We start from the raw sequence: 21,607 nt of genomic DNA, 5'->3' as shown, positions 1-21,607 counted from the left end.
ATATATATATATATATATATATATATATATATATATATATATATATATATATATATATATATATAACCCTAACAAAAAATGTAAAGCTTGGAAGTTTAGCAAAAGTAAAAAAAAAATGCTTTTATAAGCATTATAGACACTTATAAGAATAATAAAAGGTTTAGAAAAAAGTAGAATTTACCTAGTTATAACAGGATTAAATTTTTTTGCCAAGTGCTTGAATGCTGTAGGAGAACAATATAACTTTAACATTAGTTTGTAAAGCCAACATGTTTAAGAAAAGATAAACCTGTATTATAACTGCTGTTAGACAGAAACCTCAATGGTGCTCTCAGTGGACACCTGTTCTCTTTTACTGAGATGGAGGAGTCTTCAGCCTTTTGACGCTGTAAACTCTGATTAAAGATGGGATTAGGTTATTTAAAATGCAATATGCGTATCCCATCACCGTATGGCCTGGTGAGCAAATCGTCCACCTTGCGTATGGACTGTAAATCGAGAATAAAGAGGGGACCTCACATCTGTGTCTCACAGGGACAGGATAAAAAAGATCAGGAGAGGCGAAAGATGGTAGAGACCTGTGCGTATGACATCGCCATTGTTAGTATGTGCAGATGAGGCGGCTCAGTTAAATTGCTAACAATGAGTGGAGCAGAAATCCCCCTCTTACAGGGGGCCAAAGGCACACAACACTATTATCATAGTTATTTAAATAAAGTAATCTCATTTTCTGCATCAGCTAGAGGGGGCGACCAAATTTACTGACGTGACTGTGTGCCGTGGCAGATGAAGTGGTAACGGCATTGGGAAGGGAGGGTGGAGGTTTGGGGTTGCGGGTTATGTGGGATTAGTACTCTTGAACCATTCTGTAGACATTTCCATCTTGTGATACTGTTAAGGGGTGTTTCAATGTGTGTGTGCGTGTGTGTGTGTGTGTGTGTGTGTGTGAGAGAGAGAGAGAGAGAGAGAGAGAGAGAGAGAGAGAGTGGCGCTGGGGTGTGAAGGCGTAATATCAGATCTGACAACAAAAGGATAGTGGAGGTGAAAAAAACAGCACAGATGCAAGCTGTTTCTATTCTTCTCGTCTTCCGGTCCAGTGGAAAAGTTGATGAAGTTTAAATGAAGCAGAATTAGGAGATCAAGCGGGCAGGCGCGTGCTGATACTATCCGTAAGCCCTCTCCCACAGGATTCCACGGAGCCAGGAATTGAGTGCAGGCCAGCTGACTTGGATGAAATGGAGAGAAAGAGTGGGGAAAGATGGGAACGGAGGGAGAGCGAGGGTGATGGAAGGATGAAGCATTCTCTAAATGTGATAATCTCCAATCACCTCTAACATCAATTCTGTCAAGGCCTCGGTTAATGAGCTCACGGCTGCTCGAGCATCGTGCCACCCCCCTCGTCTCTCTGATTCCCCTACCCTTGCTATCATCACTGTTATTCTTTTCTTTTAATCCTCCTCTCTTCAGCTGATTTGAGCAGGATAGATGGGAGAAGCCTATTACGCAGGCCTTACTGCTCTCGTCTATCTAAATGCTAACGATGTGAGCACCTTACGGAGGGAGAGACATGCATTCGGAAGAACAGGGGCTAATCTGATGATGACTTGAGCGCTCTTCCGTTGTGTTTTATCAAATTATATGCGAGAATGGAGGGAAGGCGGCGTGTTTTCTGACACTTTCTCTCAGAGGTCACTGGCCCTCATCAACATGCTTGTTTCCACTCGAGATACGCCGGCCCTTCTGCGATGGCTGAATCGAGCGGCTTCGTTTTTCAACCAGTTCTCACCCTCTTATATTAGACTCTCTTTTAATATCCACTGCTTAGATATTGATGGAAAAAATCACGAGTGTCTTTTATGCCTCTTGTGGTTTCTGCATGGACTTAGAAGGGCTGAATTGATTGGCTGTGGCTGGTGTAGTGGGTTGGAAAGCTTGGGGTAAAAGCTTTGGGTCACCTTGCAACCAAAGCTGTTTTTTTCATTCAGGAGCCCCTGTGTTGGGAAACAGCATACATATGGTGTTATTCCATGTTACTTGTATACATAAAACACACACACAAAATCAAGGCCTCTGTCTGATCCCAAAAATGTAATACTTTCAACCCTGAGGGCAATAAATGCATCTTTATCCCACTGAAAACGACAACTCCTTCCTCATAGACTCATGGGATAGTAAAGTGTCCATCGGGTGCACACTTCAGAGTGTTGGCAGAAACCTTTTTGTTTTTGTTTTGTTTTTTCGCTCAACTTTTGGCATTTATCTATATAGTGAAGCAGGCATATTCAAGGGAGGGTGTACACATATAAAAAAAAGTACTATGGCATCACTTTCAATATTACCATGGATTATGTCCAAAAGAAAAATAAATAAATAAATAAAAATAACAAATGGTCGCGCCATGATACTTTTTTGTAAGTGTAAATTATATAGCCATTCTTTGAATGCTTAAAATTCTATATAATTAATTATTATCACAAACATTAATCTCGTTTAATTTATTTATAAAGCCCTTTACCAAGCTCAAAGTCGCTGCATAGAGACATAAAAGCATAAAAATATCTATTTTCTACTTTGATTTAATTTTTTGGTTTCATTTAAGACCAAAATTGAATGAAAGAGGAATTCTGTCAGTGATTTTCTGTCCTCTCATTGCATACATTATGACTGTTATTTTGTCCATTTTTTCAGCACACCACAACAAAGACCTGTAGAGGAAAACGGGTGTCCTTTGCCGTCCTTTATTGCTTTATTGCAAGTTCGGCTGTCCCTAGTGCACAATTCCTCCTCTCTACTGATTCTCCTGTAGCAAGGCTGCATTTGATTTCACACAGGCCAATGAAACAGCAGTCGGTAAGATAGCGACTGAACTATCAATCTTTGTAATGCAATCGGTGGATGGTGCACCGTGTGTAAATGTTTGCACAGGCATTCATCCAGACCTGCCGTCAAACCCATTCCATTGAAAAGAGGATCTATCCGGGGCAGCCAGGTCCCTCTCTCTCTTTCTTTATCCTTTCTTCCTTTCTCTCTCTCTCTCTCTTTTTCAGCGGCAGCATGGTATTGAGCCTGATGAGCGTATTGTCTTTTACAGCTCTGTGCATTTTTCATATAGGCTTTGCTTTTATGTTTCATCTACGCCAGCTCAAGGGAGAACAGCTGTGTGGGCCCTAGATCTTCTGCAACTGACAGAGAACTCATTTCACTGGAAGAGACGGGTCAGGATGTAGAGTGTTTTTTTTTTATCGTGCTACCTGCGGGATCTGATACAATCGGATCTCTCTGCCTTCGAAAAACCTCAACCAGCCCCATGCACACAGCCAGATAACAGGAATAATAAACAGAAAAGCTGATCTGTGTCAACAGAGACTATGGATTTGTGGAATATTTTACAATGTGTTGGACCCAGATTCAGACAGCACACATTTTGAGCAGGGCGATTTAGAAGATACCTAGAAAAAAATCCATCTATCTTAAGTATGTACCTATAAGGGCATACAAAAAGTACACTATGGAACAGCAGGCAAATAAATGAACGAATAAACTTAAACTGCAACGATAAATGCTATAAATGCCCTGTTTTTCCATTTTTAAATATTATTTTAATGTTACAGTTACTGTTAAAATGCTAAAACGTAATAAATAACATTAAATAAAACAAATTTTAATACAAAATAAATAAATCTGAATTAAAATCTTATATTTCAAATTAATTGCAGTGAACTGAAATAACTCTAAAAATATGTTGTTATATACATATATTACATGACATACAATAGTATATACATATATTATTAAAAATAAGATAACAATGACTACATAGAGCCATTTTGCTTAGTGTACGTTCTTTTATGAGTTTACTTCAACTGCAATCAAACATACAGTAACATTTACATGTTACACAACTGTATTGAAAGCCATATATTTGAGTAATTATGAAACCACAATAATTGCAGATCACCTTTTTAATCCAGTGCCATCAATGTAAGTCACAAATGACCAAAAGATCAAAAAAGTCTCATTTGTTTGAGGAGCAATACCTACCTCTTGTGTTTTAACAGTGCAATTGCAGTTTGAATGGTGCATTTGTGATGCTTGTACTATCATGTTAGTTTACCTGTCCTACCATTTGCGAATATTCGGCGTTGCAGAACACATGAAGAGTGATGATGCAACCAGGCTTTGTTTACATCAACATCATGGGCCTGAATAATTTTCCTGCTTCCTGAAAAAAAAAAAAAACATGAAAAAGCATTTTGTACTACATAGGAACAATGTGAATTGTGTATTACATCTATAGAAAGCATGTTTTGGCATGACGATTCTGTCGTCTCCAGCGAACCGTGTTCAGCAGCCTGTGAACAGCAGATGGTTTTCTATGCGCTAGAATTGATTCGCACACTTTTATAGACCTCAGAAACTTGGAGGGATTCTGTCAGCAGTCATTAAGGTGGTACAAGAATTTACTAAGGAAGAAAGAGAAAGAGAGAGCTCAAGTGAGAAACCGAGAGCAGTAATGCATCAGGTGTGTTTTGTAACTCATCCTATGTGACTACATGGAGCTCAAGAAAAATCTTTAGCTTTGAAGGAAAAGGTCAAATCCGAGGTAGATGCTGGTGAGGGAAGAGCATTTTTTCACACATGAGAAGACAGCGTAAGGCCCTAACAGGCTGCTAGCAGTCAGTGATGTGCACTTCTCCCAGCTTGGTGCTTTGTCAATGTGCTGTGACAAAGCCAGGGGGGTCCCATATCCTCTCTCCTTAGCCTAATTAAAAGAGGATTAGCCGCCATGGAGTCCCAGACTACTCCAGCGAGCAGTGCATCCGTTCCCCTTACTTTCTCAAGATAATCGCACCTCTAGGAATGACAGGAATGGTGAGAGGGGCTGTCTGGATTGACGCCCAGAAAACGAAGGGCATCAGAGGAATAACTGTAAGCTTCGGTCACATTGACCATGAGAACAGGAGCGCAACTACTCATCCACACACTGCCCCATCTCCTCAAAGGAAGGAGTTAAATAAAATGCACTGTTTATCACAACATACAATATACTTCAGAATAAATTAACACTCTCTGTTTTTTTAGAAAAACACCTCTATAAAACAAATGGTTGTTTTATAGAGTTGTTTTTCTAAAAAATCAGAGACAACATATGCGGAATGCTCATCTAGAAAATAGCAACATGTACATGCATTAACATTATAAACAAAGGGATATTAATTCACTATATAAAATAAAATCTAATTAAAGATTTTTAATAAAAATAGTGGGTACGCTTATGCAATTGAGATTATATGATGCCATGTGTACTCACGGCTTAAATCTTTATGCTTTGGTCAACTTTTCATAGTACAAATTAAATTTCCCCAGAATGGAGCAGAACTACAAAATATTAAAAATGATATTGAAGAATAATCATAAGGTATTATGAAAAATTACATGTACTTTGTATGTATGGACCCAATGTGTGCCTTAGTCTAATATGATACATTAAACAGTCAGTACATTAAGTAATCAGAAGTTGTTCTTTTGAACTTTCTATTCATCAAAGAATCCTGAAAGAAAAACACCTCTATAAAACAAATGGTTGTTTTATAGAGTTGTTTTTCTAAAAAATCAGAGACAACATATGCGGAATGCTCATCTAGAAAATAGCAACATGTACATGCATTAACATTATAAACAAAGGGATATTAATTCACTATATAAAATAAAATCTAATTAAAGATTTTTAATAAAAATAGTGGGTACGCTTATGCTATTGAGATTATATGATGCCATGTGTACTCATGGCTTAAATCTTTATGCTTTGGTCAACTTTTCATAGTACAAATTAAATTTCCCCAGAATGGAGTAGAACTACAAAATATTAAAAATGATATTGAAGAATAATCATAAGGTATTATGAAAAATTACATGTACTTTGTATGTATGGGACCCTATGTGTGCCTTAGTCTAATATGATACATTAAACAGTCAGTACATTAAGTAATCAGAAGTTGTTCTTTTGAACTTTCTATTCATCAAAGAATCCTGAAAAACACGCATCACAGTTTCCCTGAGCCACGTGAAAATCTCCTGAGATCTTTTTTTTCCGCGTTATTAAAAACATTTGTACATGGAATCGATATATTGAGGATAGCAAATAATTTCCAAAATGAACACAGTATTCAAAAGGAAATCCATCCTTTCACTCTTTATAAAATTATTTTTAAACTGCTTTACCGCAGTAATCACAAAGACTGTTATTGATCCATCCTGAAGAAACACTAGAAAAGTTAGCAGATATGCAATAACAAACGCTGCTTTTGTGGTATTTTAGCAGCGACCTGGACAATAATTACACCTGGATAATGTCACTGAAAACATATCTAATAGTTATTTTATTAATGAACGAACCGCTGTTTTGAACAAGTAGGGCTCCCTGCATCCTGCGGTGGACATCCAACCCCGCCCACATCCAAGTGTGACATCTGAAGCCACGCCCAACCCCAACCACGCCCCTATCCAATACGTCACCTTGTGATTCCCCATCGCCGCACCGGGGAGACCTGAAAGTAACGCTATGTCGAAGCAATTTAGGGCAGTTTCGAGGATCTAAATAAAATTATGTTGTCTTTCGTTTTACTAATACACGTTTTCTTATTTCTTTAAAGGATGTCTAGGCTAAAATGGCACAACTTAAATCTAATATATTTAATATAGGCAATCTAATATTTTGTCATCACAACAGCATGTAAAATGCTTGCATTGGTTGATTAAATTAGGCTAATTGTAATAAAAAATCTTTACAGCTTACCTTATTCATTTATGTAATGAGATAAATTCACATTTATTATGATCGATTTTGACCCACCTAAGACAACTTTTAAATTGATCAAATTTAAAGGGGACAATTCAATTTTGTTATTGTAAAAGTCACAACATATTTTTATAAATTCATAATTGTCATTTAATTTTCTAAAGATGTGTTCCACTTATCATAAAGTGTTAACATTTGAATGATAGGATAGACAGTTCTCCATATGCAGTAGGCTACACATACATAGGCTAAACAGAGAATGCTTGCTTTGATAGATTATATAAGTAACATGACATTGACCTTGTTCGCCAACAAAACTTGTTATGAAATGAGTCCAGGTCCTCCACATACTTAAAGATGAATAAACAGACATCCCTTGCTTCATTTGTTTACAAAAATAAACACATTTTATTTGTTTACAAAATTAAATTTAAGAATTATACTAAAATAATTACATTTAAAATTTTACAAAAATATATGTTCAACAAGAGATATGTTCCAACTATCATAAATTAACAGTTGAATGATCAGATAAACAGTTCTTGAAATGCAGTACACATACATACATAAGCTACATAGAGAGATTCCTTGCCTTCCTATATTATTCACAGAAACATGGCATGGACTTTCAGGACTTCTATAGGAATCTATGCCTGTAGTGTGTGGGAGAGATAGAGAGAGAGTGTGTTGCTGCCGTGTGGTTTGAGTTTGAGCTCCGTCAAGTTAATTCTTTGTCGTCTAATTTTTTTATCTTAAAATCAATTTTATACACCATCCTTTTTCAGTTTTATAACGTGTGAATATATCCCCTATCGTATTCTACAACAAAAACAATCAGAGCGCTTTGTTAGCACTACTATTTTTGACTTCCGAGTCCGCTATTAGCATATAGCCCGCTAGCATCGCCAGCGTGGTTGCCGCTAATCTCGCTTACACTAATACTCTATTCACACACATTACCATTGTTTTACTCACTATTACTTGCTTTAATGGCGGATGTGTGTCTACCTTTGAGTGCAGGTGAGGACACGTTCAAGATGCATTCGGTGCAGGTCGAGCTGGAGGCCGTGGAGAAGGACACAGATAACGAAATAAACAAGTGATTAAAAATAAATATGTGAAAACAATACACAATAGACAAAAAGACAATAGACAGTATATTGAATGTACAGATGTGCTATATACAAATTATGCATGGGAATGTAGCTAGATGTAAGATATGTTAAATCAATAACATATTTATAATAATTATAAGTGTGGATAGTTGGGTATTGCACATGATTCGCTCAGCAGTCCGAACTATCCTCTGCAGTCTTCTGAGGTCTGATTTGGTAGCTGAGCTGAACCAGACAGTTATAGAAGTTCAGAGGACAGATTCACTGACTTCAGAGTAGAACTTTTTCAGCAGCTCCTGTGGCAGGTTGAACTTCCTCAGCTGGTGAAGGAAATACAACCTCTGCTGGGCCTTTTTAACAATGAATATGAATATGAATTTCAGCAATATGAATGTCCCGCTTCAGGTCCTGAGAGATGAATAAAAAGACATCTCTTGCTTCATCCGATTCTCGGGTTCTCATGTCGCCACAGATGCCGCACGACCTACTGTCTAAGTGTGCAGCCCCCCATCTCAGAGTGGCGTTCTGCCGTGTGCAAAGCACAATCACTGGCTCCTCACTCATTCACACGATACAAGCCCCTCATCAGCGGCTGCCGTGTTTGGAAGACACTGCTCTCTTATTCACACGATACCAGCCCCTCATCAGCGGCTGCCGTGTTTGGAAGAATCTGCTCACTTATTCACAAGTGAGTCACCTGATGCCCCTGCGCAGAAAAGCGCGCGAAGGCGTGGAGTCACCTGATGCCCCGTGTGCGGAAAAGCGCGCAAAGGCGAGGAGTCACCTGATGCCCCTGTGTGGAAAAGTGTGCGAAGGTGAGGAGTCAAAACGATGCCCTGGCGCATGAGTGGAGGCTGCATCCCGAGTCGGTTCAGATGATTTGGACCCGCTACGGGAGAGCGGAGGTGGATCTGTTCGCCACGAGCGAGAATGCGCACTGCCCACTGTTCTTCTCCCTGTCTCACTCCCGGCTGGAAGGGGACGCAATGACATCTCACTGGCCAGCAGTCAGGCTGTATGCGTTCCTCCTATCAAGATAATGCAGCTGGTGATATGCAAGATCAGGGAGGAGGAGATTTCGGTGACACTCATCGCCCCGAATTGGCCAAACCAGCCTTGGTTCCTGGACCTGACAAAGCTGCTGGTGGCGCCACCCTGGCTGATCCCCATCAGGAAGGGCCTGCTGTCTCAAATGAGCGGCTCGGTGTGGCACCCCAACCCGGAGTTATGGAGCCATCATGTGTGGCTGCTTTGGGGAAAATCAGAGGAGCTGACCGCCCTGCATTCTCATGTGCGTGACACGCTCTAGGAGGCACGGGAGCCCTCCACGAGACGTTTGTATGCTCTAAAATGGGGAGTGTTTGTGGTGCCGTGATGTTCATATCGACCCGGCTGCTTGCTTCGTGTCGGAAGTTCTGCGTTTTATACAGTACAGGCTGGATAGTGAATGTCTACCATCAACACTGAAAGTTTATGTGGCCACTATTGCCTCGTTTCATTCCCCGCTGGGCGGGGAATCGATCGGTAGGCACGCGCTGGTGGTGAGTTTTTTTAAGGGGACGAGGAGATTGCATCCCCTGCGTCTGCCTTCAGTTCCGCCCTGGGACCTAGAGGTGGTGTTAAGAGCTCTTTCACAGCCGCCATTCGAGCCTTTAGCATCCATTGCTATAAAGGAGCAATCTCTCACATTGCACTTCTTCTTGCCCTCGCTTCGGCTATGCGCATAGGGGATTTACATGCATTTTCTGTGGACAGCGATTGTATTCGCTTCAGACCCGGTGACTGCAGCGTCACTCTCCGGCCAAGACCGAGCTACGTGCCTAAATCACTATCTACCCCCTTCAGAGCGCAGACTGTTTCACTGTCTACCCTGTCTTCTGAGTCACCGGCCTAGCGTGATGCGGATGCTCAGATTTCGGTGTGCCCTGTCAGGGCTTTGAGGATTTTCATTGACCGTTCGGCCAGCTTTCAGCAATCTGACCAGCTTTTCGTGTGCTACGGTGGTTGTGCTAAGGGCCGGGCCGTGTCAAAAAGGAGGCTTTCCCACTGGATTGTGGACGCTATCACGGCTGTTATACAAGCCAAGGTTTGAATGTCCTTTGCACATTAGGGCCCACTCAACAAGAGCTATCGCCTCCTCCTGGTCGTGGTCGAGAGGTATGTCTATTCAGGATATATGCTTTGCAGCCGGCTGGTCTTCTCAGAATACCTTTGCCAGGTTTTACAAGCTGGACTCTCAGTCCTTAGCCTACCAAGTGATGTCGGTGAGTGACTGATTCACGTTTATGCTACCTCTATTCATGTGTGTTTGCTGCCTCACACAGTAATTACTCTGCGCAGCCCTATATGCTATTGTTGCTGTTGCCTGCCCTGTACTCAGTGCAGCTCCTGCTATTCAATGTCTAATTCGATTGGTGTACCATCATCATGTTATGTGTTATACTGCAGCTTAACACCGTTATCTCTGTGAAGCCCCCCTCACAATACTGTGGTTGTTGTTGCTTCTGCCGTTTCTCAGCGCAGCATACGTTATCACTGACCAGGTATGCACATTTCGTATACCTGAGCTTTAGACGCTCATTGGCTTATCTCCACCTATCAGCGTTGTTTTTGGTTGTGGGAATTGTGTGTTCTATCTTCGCTGAGTATGTGACTTGTACCGACTGCTCATAGCCTCTCTCACGGTGGGATTGAATATCGTTCCCATAATGGAGAAATGTCTCTGTGATGTCTCGTGAAAGTGCAAGAGGGAAAAAGTAATTACCGTAAATGTGTCAGGGGGAAAGAGGAAGGAGATATTTGAATTATTTACTAATAAATAGTGTTTTCTGAGTCGGTGTCACAAGGATGAAGTTGTCGATCCTGACTCGCCATCTCCTCATTCCTCAGACGCGCCTTTAGAGAGAAGTGCATCTTTACGGATTATGATTAAGATTATAATGAAAGAGTTTTTGTTTTTGATTTGTTTTATTTCGTTAAGTAGTTAAAAGCTTTCTATAGATATATTTATCATGTCTGTGAGGCATGTATTCGCAGAGTTTTGGTTCATTTTGTGAAGCGTGCCTGTTCAGACGGCAGAAAGCGCATAATGTATTTCTTTATTTAAAAAAAGCACAACGTTTTGTTGATATTTTGAGTTTACACAAATAAAAGTAGACCCTTTACAGTTATGAATTATGTATTACTCTTAACTTTATGAGTAAAAATGACGGCGTAGGCTATTCACTGAAAAAAATGGAAGTGATCGCGCTGGCGCCTCCATGTCCTGCAAAGTGCGCTTCAGCTTCCACTCTCCGCACAAACTATTGGATATAGCGCACATTTATCTAGGTTTAACGTTTAAACCAGGGGTGTCCAAACTCGGTCCTGGAGGGCCAGTGTCCAGAAGAGTTTAGCTCCAACCCCAATTAAACTCACCTGAACCAGATAATCAAGCTCTTACTAGGCATACTAGAAACTTAAAGGCAGGTGTGTTGAGGCAAGTTGGAGCTAAACTCTGCAGGACACCGGCCCTCCAGGACCGAGTTTGGGCACCCCTGGTTTAAACATTGTTTTATGTTTGAACTATTTTATATCTATAGATTTTATTTTAGGCAAGTCGTGATGATTTGAGAAGGCTAAATTGATCAAACATAGGCTCACTGTCTGCCGATCTGGCCGCTTGGTTGTTACTTTAAAAAAAAAAAACTCTTATATTTAACAAACAAAAAAATGCTCCAAACGTTTTTCTAAATTAACTTAATAAATAAAAAGAAACAAAATATAATCACTTTGCCATTATGTACAAAACTGAACTAGCTGGAACAGTATAAGCTGTTTTGGGAGAAGGAGAAAAAAAAGACAGGCTCGGGTCGACTCGGGCCGGTAATTCTGTTAAGCTGTCGGACATGAGCCGGGCTGTGGGGTCTGATCATCTCGGGCCAGGGCCGGGCTAGGGCCTAAATTTGAGGCCCGTGCAGGGCTCTAAAAAAAGATGATCACGTCACGTGATTCGTCACGTGATGAACGAACAACTCAAACCCGAAGACTTGTCAGATAAGAGGTGAGGTGAGCTAATCATACCAGGTAAACAATGAATTAATCTTTTCTGTTTCTTATAGCATTATAGTTTTGTATTGTTTGTAGTGTGATCAACATTTGCGTAAGTAGTAGACATGTTAGGGAAGTAACACGTAACATTTGAACGAGACTCAAAGGTCTGAGTCAGTAAAATGATCCGAACTTCCCATCACTACAATAAACACTAAAGAAGAAGAAGAATATTCTGCTTTCCTACTCGCTTCCATTTTTTTGGTCACAGAAGTAATGCCAGCCCACCCCCCTCACAGCGGGAAATGGATCTGTCCCGAGCAGAAAAACATTACTGAGAAGCGATCTCCTGCTGGAAGTGCTTAAAAGATCTGCTCCATATCAGCCCTGAATAATTCAAAGATATCCGACAATGGAAGATGGCAGGGAAACAGCTGCGACGAGAGAGCAAGAAAGGAAGGATCGACAAATAGGTTGGCTAATTATTGTTTAATATCACTTGTTTGGATATAACATTTAGGCCTAATAAGATTAAAACTGCTTTTAAAAAGATATACATTGGAAGCACGTCCATGCTCCCCATTTTTATCTTCTTCAGGGTCTGTTGTTATTATTGATAGTGCAGCATGGGTGTGTCTTTATGCCCTCTGTGCCAAACTGGGCAACAACAGGTGCTCATACCCCAATCAGTCTTACAGCACTATACACTTCTGTCTTCATCAAAACAATAACCTGATATTTTGTTGTTTATTTTATTATTTCATTAATTATTTTTGTTGTTTGTTCAGGGTCTGAATTGATCTTGCAATATAATAAAGGTATAATGATAAAAAAAAAACTATGTGTTATGGTGTGATATAGTATAGTGTAGTCTTGTGTGGTGTATGTGACAAACACGGGTCTGGCATTTCCTATCAGGTGTATGAAGCAAATAGTCAGTCTCACTCATTTTCTTTTTCACAACATAAGGACCAAAGAAGCGAGCCGACAAAGAGGATCCAGGAACGGGTAAAAGTACAAGCACTTCATCCCCTGGCTGAAAAGATCGTGCAACAGCTTTTTGATCAAACTTGCGCTTCATGCCTTTCTGAGCATGGGCGAGAGACTCTTTAGCCAACAGCCAAGCAGTATGTAAACGATCCCGAAACGAACGGACATAATCCAATATGTTAGTACTTGGACTCGAATCAGTAGCCAACTGCACTTGATGACCGAAAACGAGTTCGGCTGGACTAAAACCAAGAGATTATTGTACGGTCTCTCTTACAGCAAATAGAACCAAGGGAACTCCCTCATCCCAACCCTTTGCAGTTTCCAAACAATATTTCTTAAGCATCGACTTAAGTGTTTGATGAAAGCATTCAAGTACGCCCTGGCTTTGCGGATGGTTCGCACTTGAAACACGGTAGGAAATGGCTAAATACTCTAGAACTTGTTTAAAGAGTTTCGACAAGAAATTCGTACCTTGGTCGGTTTGTATTACTTTAGGGAGCCCGAATGTAGAGAAGAACTTCAGCAACGCTTTAATAACCACAGGAGCTGTGATTTTTCTCAAAGGAATCGCTTCCGGGAACCTAGTAGCCACACACATAATGGTTAACAAGAACTGGTTACCACATTTAGTTTTTGGCAATGGTCCAACACAATCTACAACTACGTGTTCAAAGGGCTCTCCGATTGCTGGTATGGGAGACAGTGGGGCAGGCGGAATCACCTGATTCGGCTTCCCGACAGTCTGACAGGTATGGCACGTGTGACAGTAATGAACAACATCTTTTTTTAAACCTGGCCAGAAGAAATGACGCAATATCCTATTGTAAGTCTTTGTAATTCCTAGATGGCCAGCCAGCTGATGATCATGGGCCAAGCACAAAACATGCTGACGATAAGGAGAAGGAACGACAACTTCTTGTTCATTACTAGAACACCACTTTCTCATCAATAAATCGTTTTCAATAAAATAGGCAACTAGCTTATCCTTAGCCACATCCAAGGAGACAATAGAATTAAAAGGAGTGGTGAGAGACTTATCCACCTTCTGCATAGCACTAATTTCCTCTCGAGACACAGGTAACTTTGAAATATCTGCATCAGACATTTTTCCACTAGCACCCTCTGGATTTAACTTATTTTTCTTCGCAGATGAAAGAACCGTATCTAGCGATACATCACCAGACAAAAGTGGAAGCATGAATGAATTAGACAAATCATCCACCTCACCCACCTTGCGCGACTGAGCGCGAGTAATGGCGCATGCGGGAAAAACATCGGAATAAGATTCAGACAAAACCTCAGACTTACAAAATGTACCTGGCTTATCAAGCACCTCTAACACAGGTATTACCTTTCCTCCTGCCAGGTCATTTCCAAGGATAAAGTCGACGCCTTTCATGGGAAGCGAGGAACAAACAGCCACTCTCACAAAACCTGTATATAACTCACTCTGCAAATGTAACTGATGCAACGGTAACTTAACGCAACCCATCCCAATGCCTTGCACTATCACACTGGAGCCACAAAAAGTATTATCAGACAACTGTACTTTATCTGCTAAAATAAAGGACTGCATGGCACCAGTGTCTCGAAGCATTCTTATTTCTTTCTGGTCCTCATGATTGCTAGTTAAAGAGATTAACCCCTTAAGAATAAAAGGTTTATAACTCTCCTTAACTTTTTCCTCAAGAGGTACATTTTCAGTCACGTTAAGAATTTTCACAAACCCAACGCCTTTAGGTGATGGCTGCTGCTTACGCTTTAAAGCTAAGCAATCCGCGATCACATGCCCTTTTTTATGACAATAAAAGCATTCACGATCTTCTTTATTATTAAACGGGCTAGATTTAGAACTCGAAATTTGCGACTGAAAAGGAACGGCTTGTGACTTTTCCGGGCATACAGAGACAAAGACATTCTTATGGGTTAGAACAAATTCATCTGCCAGTATCGCTGCATGAGACAATGAAGTGACTTTCTGTTCATTAAGGTAAACCACAACTCATTCAGGTAAACATCCCTTGAACTCCTCTTACAGAATAAGCTCTCGTAAGGAATCAAAATCATTAACTTTACTGGCTGTACACCACTTATCAAATAATATTCCCTTCTCTCGTGCGAACTCGACGAAAGTTTGGGCAGCACCCTTTTTATGCCCCCTGAAACGCTGCGTATATGCCTCAGGAACTAACTCGTATGCACGAAGAATAGCAGATTTTACAGACTCGTATTTCAAACTCTCCTCTAGTGACAATGTAGAGCAAACCTCTTGTGCTTTACCAAACAACCTACACTGCAAAAGTAAAGGCCAGACCTCTTTTGGCCATCGAAGTGAGGAGGCAATACGTTCGAACGCACTGAAGTAAGAATCTACTTCTGTTTCTCTAAATTGAGGAACTAATACAATGTGCTTACTCACGTCAAATGTATCCTGGGACGCATCAGCCAGCAGAGGACTCCGAGAGACTTGAGCTGGGTTCGCCTGCACAGCTGAGCGAGAAGTAACCTTCGCCTCCTCTAACTCAAGCTCCTGCAGCCTCACCTGCTTGTCAGCCTCTATTTCAAGCTTGCGCACTTCCAAACGCAAGTCTAATTCAGCTTGACGTGCGTGGGCTTTCTCTTGCACCTCATAGTGCAACCGGGCCAAGCGGACCTTCAGTCGCGCACCCTCTCGTGAACCAGTAGAACCTGGAGAGAACGGATCAAACGGTGGCAAGCCGGCCTTGGGCTCAGCCTCAACCTCCACCTCGGATCCAGCTCTACCACTACCTCGTTTATCCTCGTCATCCATAGAAGTGAGACGAGCCACAGCAATGTCACCAATACTAACATTTCCGCTAGCCACATCCGCAACATTTGACATAGAAAACACATTTAGCTCACTCAAACGCTGTAACACTCTTTTTTACTTTTTATCTCTTTCTTTAGGGCGTGTCTACTCACGGCAATCTGATAATGGTCTGCTATCTGCAACAAATCTTGCGTTCTGCACAAATTAATCTGCTCTAATAATGGACTAATAACAAAATTCTGTAAACTAAACACTTCCATAATACATAACCAAAAACCAAGCATAACAAACGCGCTCCTTAACGCAACCTAATGTAGCACACCTGTTGCCACCAGCACACACAAATCATCACAACAGAAAACCATTTGAGATTAGATCCCGGACGAGCCCCCATTAAATGTTACGACCTCTTGTTTTTAAATCTAGGTTTAAGAGGGGTAACATTTGTAGTTGTGATGGTTGTGACATTGGTGGTGGCAAAAAGAGATTAGTGTAACACGAAAACTGCCAAGGAAGGTGATTTATTTACAAGTTTAAAAGAAGAAAAAGGAAAAACATCAAGTAAGAGTAATAATAATAATAATAATAATAATAAACAAATACCAAGATAACAAATAAAGAGAAAACTATAGTTTCACAATATTACAACCCCAAAAAAAAAAAACCCCCACAAGGGAAAAAACGGACGCAAGCGGCGCCAAAGAAAAGAACAGAAAAAAACAAAACCAATCTAACTTAAGTTGCCAAATCTAACCTACTAACAAAAGAAAAGAAAACAGGGGAAAAAACAAGTCTTTGGCGTTTTCACGCCCTAACTAACCTGCTCCAAACTCACCAAAGCAAAAAGTACAAAAAGTGGCGCTCACTTCTATACTAGTGTTTCTAATACATCAGAGTCACTACATGTTGCTACATGTATGTCACGTGACATACTACCTGGTCCAGTTTTCCCCAGGGGCAAGGAGAACATTGTCCTGCGTATGTAAACAATGAAATACAAAATAGAAAACTTAGAGAAAAGATCAAGAGGACAGCTCAAAACTGTAACAGAAGACCAACACCACAAAAGAAACAAACAAAATGCAAATGCACAAACAGAAAAGCAAAGTCTGCTCTGCGTTCATTCAGTCATCCTTTTAAACTCTGGCAGGAAACAGGATTGGCAGTAGAGATAATGATGTCACCCACTTTAACGATGACAGACGGCTTCCTGAAACAATAGCAGTCCGAGGAGGGTTGAACCTAAGAATACAACAGAGCAGAGAGAAGGAGAAAGCAAAAACACAGAGGCACAACCACTGGGACATAACATATGGTATAGTGTGTTATCATAGTATCCTATAGGATGGTGTGAGGTGGTTTAGTAAAAGTAGTAAAAAATGCATCTTCGTTGCATATAAATGTCTAGACAACATTTGGAGCTACTTTATGTCATCTTTATGCAATACTGAACATTATGTTGGGGAACACTAGGTCTTTATTTTGGAGTAATCAAAATATAACTTTATTTATACTGTATTAAAGACAAACATAATGCTTAAATAGATCAACATTAAATCCTGTGCAAAAGCATGGTGTTTCTGATCATGTGGCTGGTGGTCAAAGATCTTGGCCTTAATGCAAATGTTACGAGGTCAGTGCAAAGCAGGAATGATTTAATCATTCTACAATTACTGTGATCATTGTCCTGCTCAATAATCATATCCAGCATTCAATCTTACTTTGCTCTGACTGTCGCAACAGTTAATGTAATTTGCTCTGGATGGATCTGCTCAAGGAAATGTCTTATCCCTTATTTGGGCTTATGGGCTCGTAGACTAAGGGGTTTAGGCCACACATACAGTAGCCTCTTACAGTTACATTTCTCCAGTGGTGGGCCGTCAGGGCCAGCAAAGCCTTCTCTGCTGGCCTAAACACTGTCAGAACCACTGATTTAGTTTTAATATATTTTTCCATGAATGTGTATTAAATTATTTCCAATATTCTATTCTCTTCAGTTCATAGCTTTTCTCTTGGTTGCACTGCTTCCAGCAGTGTATGTTTATATTAGAGCTTTTATCCAATCATATTTCAACAATCATGTTGCCAGGGTCAAAGAAATCTGCCTTAAGGCCTTCAGAATCAACAGTGCAGGCGTCTGTTAGCTTAAATCAATGGCAATGAAACCGTTGCTTTAACCAATCAGATTTCGAGTTGGCAGCGCCAAGGCCATCTAGCTGGCTAACGTTAACGTCAGCAGTTTCTTGTCCTTTGATTGGATGGTCAGCATACTAGCTAGCAAACAGCATCACTGTAAATCATTTTATTAAAACTTAGTAAAACTTTTATTACTGTTTCTCAAAATTGTTAGGTCAACTTTAAAACACATGTAATCACCTTATTTGTTTTATACCAATGCTATCTGTAAGGTATAAATGCTTTTGGGTGAATAAATGTCTGTAAGAACATCGGATGGACTGTATTTGTGTCATTTTGTTAGGTTAATGCTTCAGCTACAGATGATGTGTTGCGCAATTGTTAATTGGGTTTCTTTCTTTAGTAATGGCATTCATTCTCGCTACATAAGATATCTGTCTGTTATGTAGTGCCCTGTTATACTGCATTACTGTGTAATATTTATGGTTTCTATAGCCGTGGCATCATTATGATGGTATGAAGAGATGGATTAATTAATGTAGGACGCCACTGAAGGCCTAGGTGTAAAATGCACGGCCCGCCACTGCATTTCTCTATAGATCGGTGGTGTCACCGATACTGAAGTTAGGTAAGATTTAAAAGCATAGCAATAGCAGTTTTGTTTGTTAATTTATTATAATTTTTTTACACAGAGAGATCTAAATCGTAAATAATTACAGCATTTTCGACATAACTATTTCTTGAACACTCTTCATATCCCTTATACCTGCTTGAAACATAATCTTCTCTCTGCCATTTTATTGTTTTTTAATATACATCACTGTATTAACTTTTTTTTTGTTGCAAGATTTGGCACTTCATTTTGCAGCTCAGTGTCTCCTGAATCGAGTTGTTTGGACTAAAAGCGTCTGCTAAACGAAAGAAGGGGAATGAAACGGTAACAAGGACCGTATGCAACACCACTCCATTGCACTAGATGGCCCAAGCATTTGTTTCTCATTGGAAGACAATTTATTTTTCTCATTGGGAGCCAAATGTGAGCCACAAAGCCCCTTCACCTTCCACCTGTGGGTGCAATGAGCCTCAGAATAGCAACCGCTTCACTGAGCTCTAACACTGAGCCACGTGAAAATCTCCTGAGATCTTTTTTTTCCGCGTTATTGAAAACATTTGTACATGGAATCGATATATTGAGGATAGCAAATAATTTCCAAAATGAACACAGTATTCAAAAGGAAATCCATCCTTTCACTCTTTATAAAATTAGTTTTAAACTGCCTTACAGCAGTAATCACAACGACTGTTATTGATCCATCCTGAAGAGACGAGAAAAGTTAGCAGATATGCAATAACAAATGCTGCCTTTGTGGTGTTTTAGCAGCGACCTGGACAATAATTACACCTGGATAATGTCACTGAAAACATATCTAATAGTATTGTTTTATTAATGAACGAACCGCTGTTTTGAACATGCACTCATTCATATTTCCAGTAGCCCTTCACTGCAGAACACAAGATCCAGGGGGTGGAAATTAGTAGGTTTAGGGGTGGAGATGGGTGGGTTGAATATTTGTGGGACCGGTTGGTGGCTGTTTCGATTCTCTGAGCCGGCTCTTTCGGCTCCCAAACGGTTCTTCATTTAGTACCACTTTTGACTTTTATTATTCAGCCAAATATAGCTAATTAGCGATGTTTTAGAATTACACGTATACCACTTAAATTATTCAATGTAATTATACTAAACCATATAATTTACAGAATATCATAACATTACGTCTGCTTAGTATAAAACCTTGAACTATGTAAAACCATCACTATAACACTATTACACATCCTGCTCAATATGATATTTACCGTACAAATTCTACATTCTGCTTATGTTGTCTAGGTATATTATTAAAATGCATCCAAGTGCTACTTTGTTTGCGACTTATGCATCTTGTATTTTGACCCAAAATCAAGGATGATATTTTCCACACACCACTAACTAAATAAATTAATTAATTAAAAGTAAAAAATGATTACATAAAATAAATCAGCTCTCAGGCGGGAACCGGCTCCCATCGTTCACTTAAAGGAGCCGAGTCGACTCCTAGAGTCACCTACTTTGCAGAGTCATATGTAGTTTCCACCAGAAATCTACTACCAGAAATGTTAAACACAATTATTTAAGTTGCAATAATGCAAACTTATGGCTTCAGCAAAAGCATGCGCCATTGATTAACAACCGTTAAATGATATAAAGGTCTGTCTTTAAAGGTTTATAAGTTGTTGTTACAATCGATTCCGCTTTCCTACCAATCAGTTAGGTTGCCAACCGCCAATAAACACCAAAGAAGAAGAGGAAGAAGAAAAAAAGATTCCGCTTTCCTACCCACTTTCGTTTTTTTGGTCACAGACAAAGAAATGCCCGCTCGGGGAGAACATGAATATGGCAAGTGTGAGGAGGGTGTAGAGATTAAATAAGTAATAAGTAATTGTGGGGGAGGACATAGCGCAGCATATGCAGGATGCCCTGTACAACAAGAAGACAGTGCAAAAAATAAAAACAGTGCAAAATTTAACATATGGAGAAGCTACCCGTAAGGTAAAAGCCAAAGGTATAGTTGAAACAAAGAGAACTAATGTGCAAGGAATCAGGATGGAATCCTAAAGGAGTAAATCCTGAGAGGAAAGAATCAGATCTACATACTATGATGAATAAAATTGACTTTGTGGCATTCATTTGTGCGGTGGTAAATGGCACTTCACAAGTGGAAAGGAAATCGGACAAGTTAAAGATTATCGTAGAATGTGCTAACAAATTTCTCAAGTTAACAGGAGTTACAGCAGTGGAGGTCCGTGGGATTTTGAAAGCAAAGGAAGGAACTGCTGCTTTGGATACGACTCGGAGTAATAATACATAGTTGTATAATGTCTTTCCTACTACTACATTGGAATGCCAGGAGCTTAATAGCAAACGGGCAAGAGCTTAAAAACATATCACAGAAATGGAAAAGGCACCAGACATCATGTGAGACATGGTTAAATAGCTCCTTGGATTTTAAGATCAATGGATATGTAGTAGAGAGGAAAGATAGAGAAACTGGAAGAGGTGGAGGGTGTGCAACATTTATTAAAGAAGGCATAGCATATAAGAGAATATACAAAAGTAATAATGTAGAATGTGTAAGTATAGAAGTAATGGGAATACATGAAGAAATTAGAATTACAAATTTTTATAATCACAATCAAAGAAATAAGCAATACTGTATTAGAAGAAGTGATGAGGGTGATACACGGGGTACAATTATTATATGTGGGGATTTTAATGCACATAATGGTTTATGGGGTAGTAAAAATATATACAGACAATAATGGGATAGTTATAGAAGAATTTATAGAAGAGCACTTGCTTGTATGTTTGAATGATGGGAAACCAACAAGAATGGATATAATTAAAGGTGGCATGTCATGTTTAGATCTCACAATAACATCAGCTGCCTTAGCCGGTAAGTGTACTTGGAGTGTACATGAAGATAATTTGGGCAGTGATCATTGGCCTGTAGTTTGTGAGATTCAGAGTGCAGTCCAAAGGCAAAACTTTAATCAGTGTGCAAGATGGGGATTTAAGCAGGCAAAATGGAAGGAATTTTGTGTTGTGTGAAGAACATTTAAAAAATATGAAGTTGGAAGGGAATATTGAGGAGAAATATAATAAGGTAGTAGGAGAAATCATTTCTGCAGCAAATCAATCTATACCGT

This window comes from Sinocyclocheilus grahami, unplaced genomic scaffold (genome assembly GCF_001515645.1).
Source record: "Sinocyclocheilus grahami isolate Dianchi unplaced genomic scaffold, SAMN03320097.WGS_v1.1 scaffold584.1, whole genome shotgun sequence".
Lineage (NCBI taxonomy): Eukaryota > Metazoa > Chordata > Actinopteri > Cypriniformes > Cyprinidae > Sinocyclocheilus > Sinocyclocheilus grahami.
Note: the sequence above shows the minus strand (reverse complement) of the source record.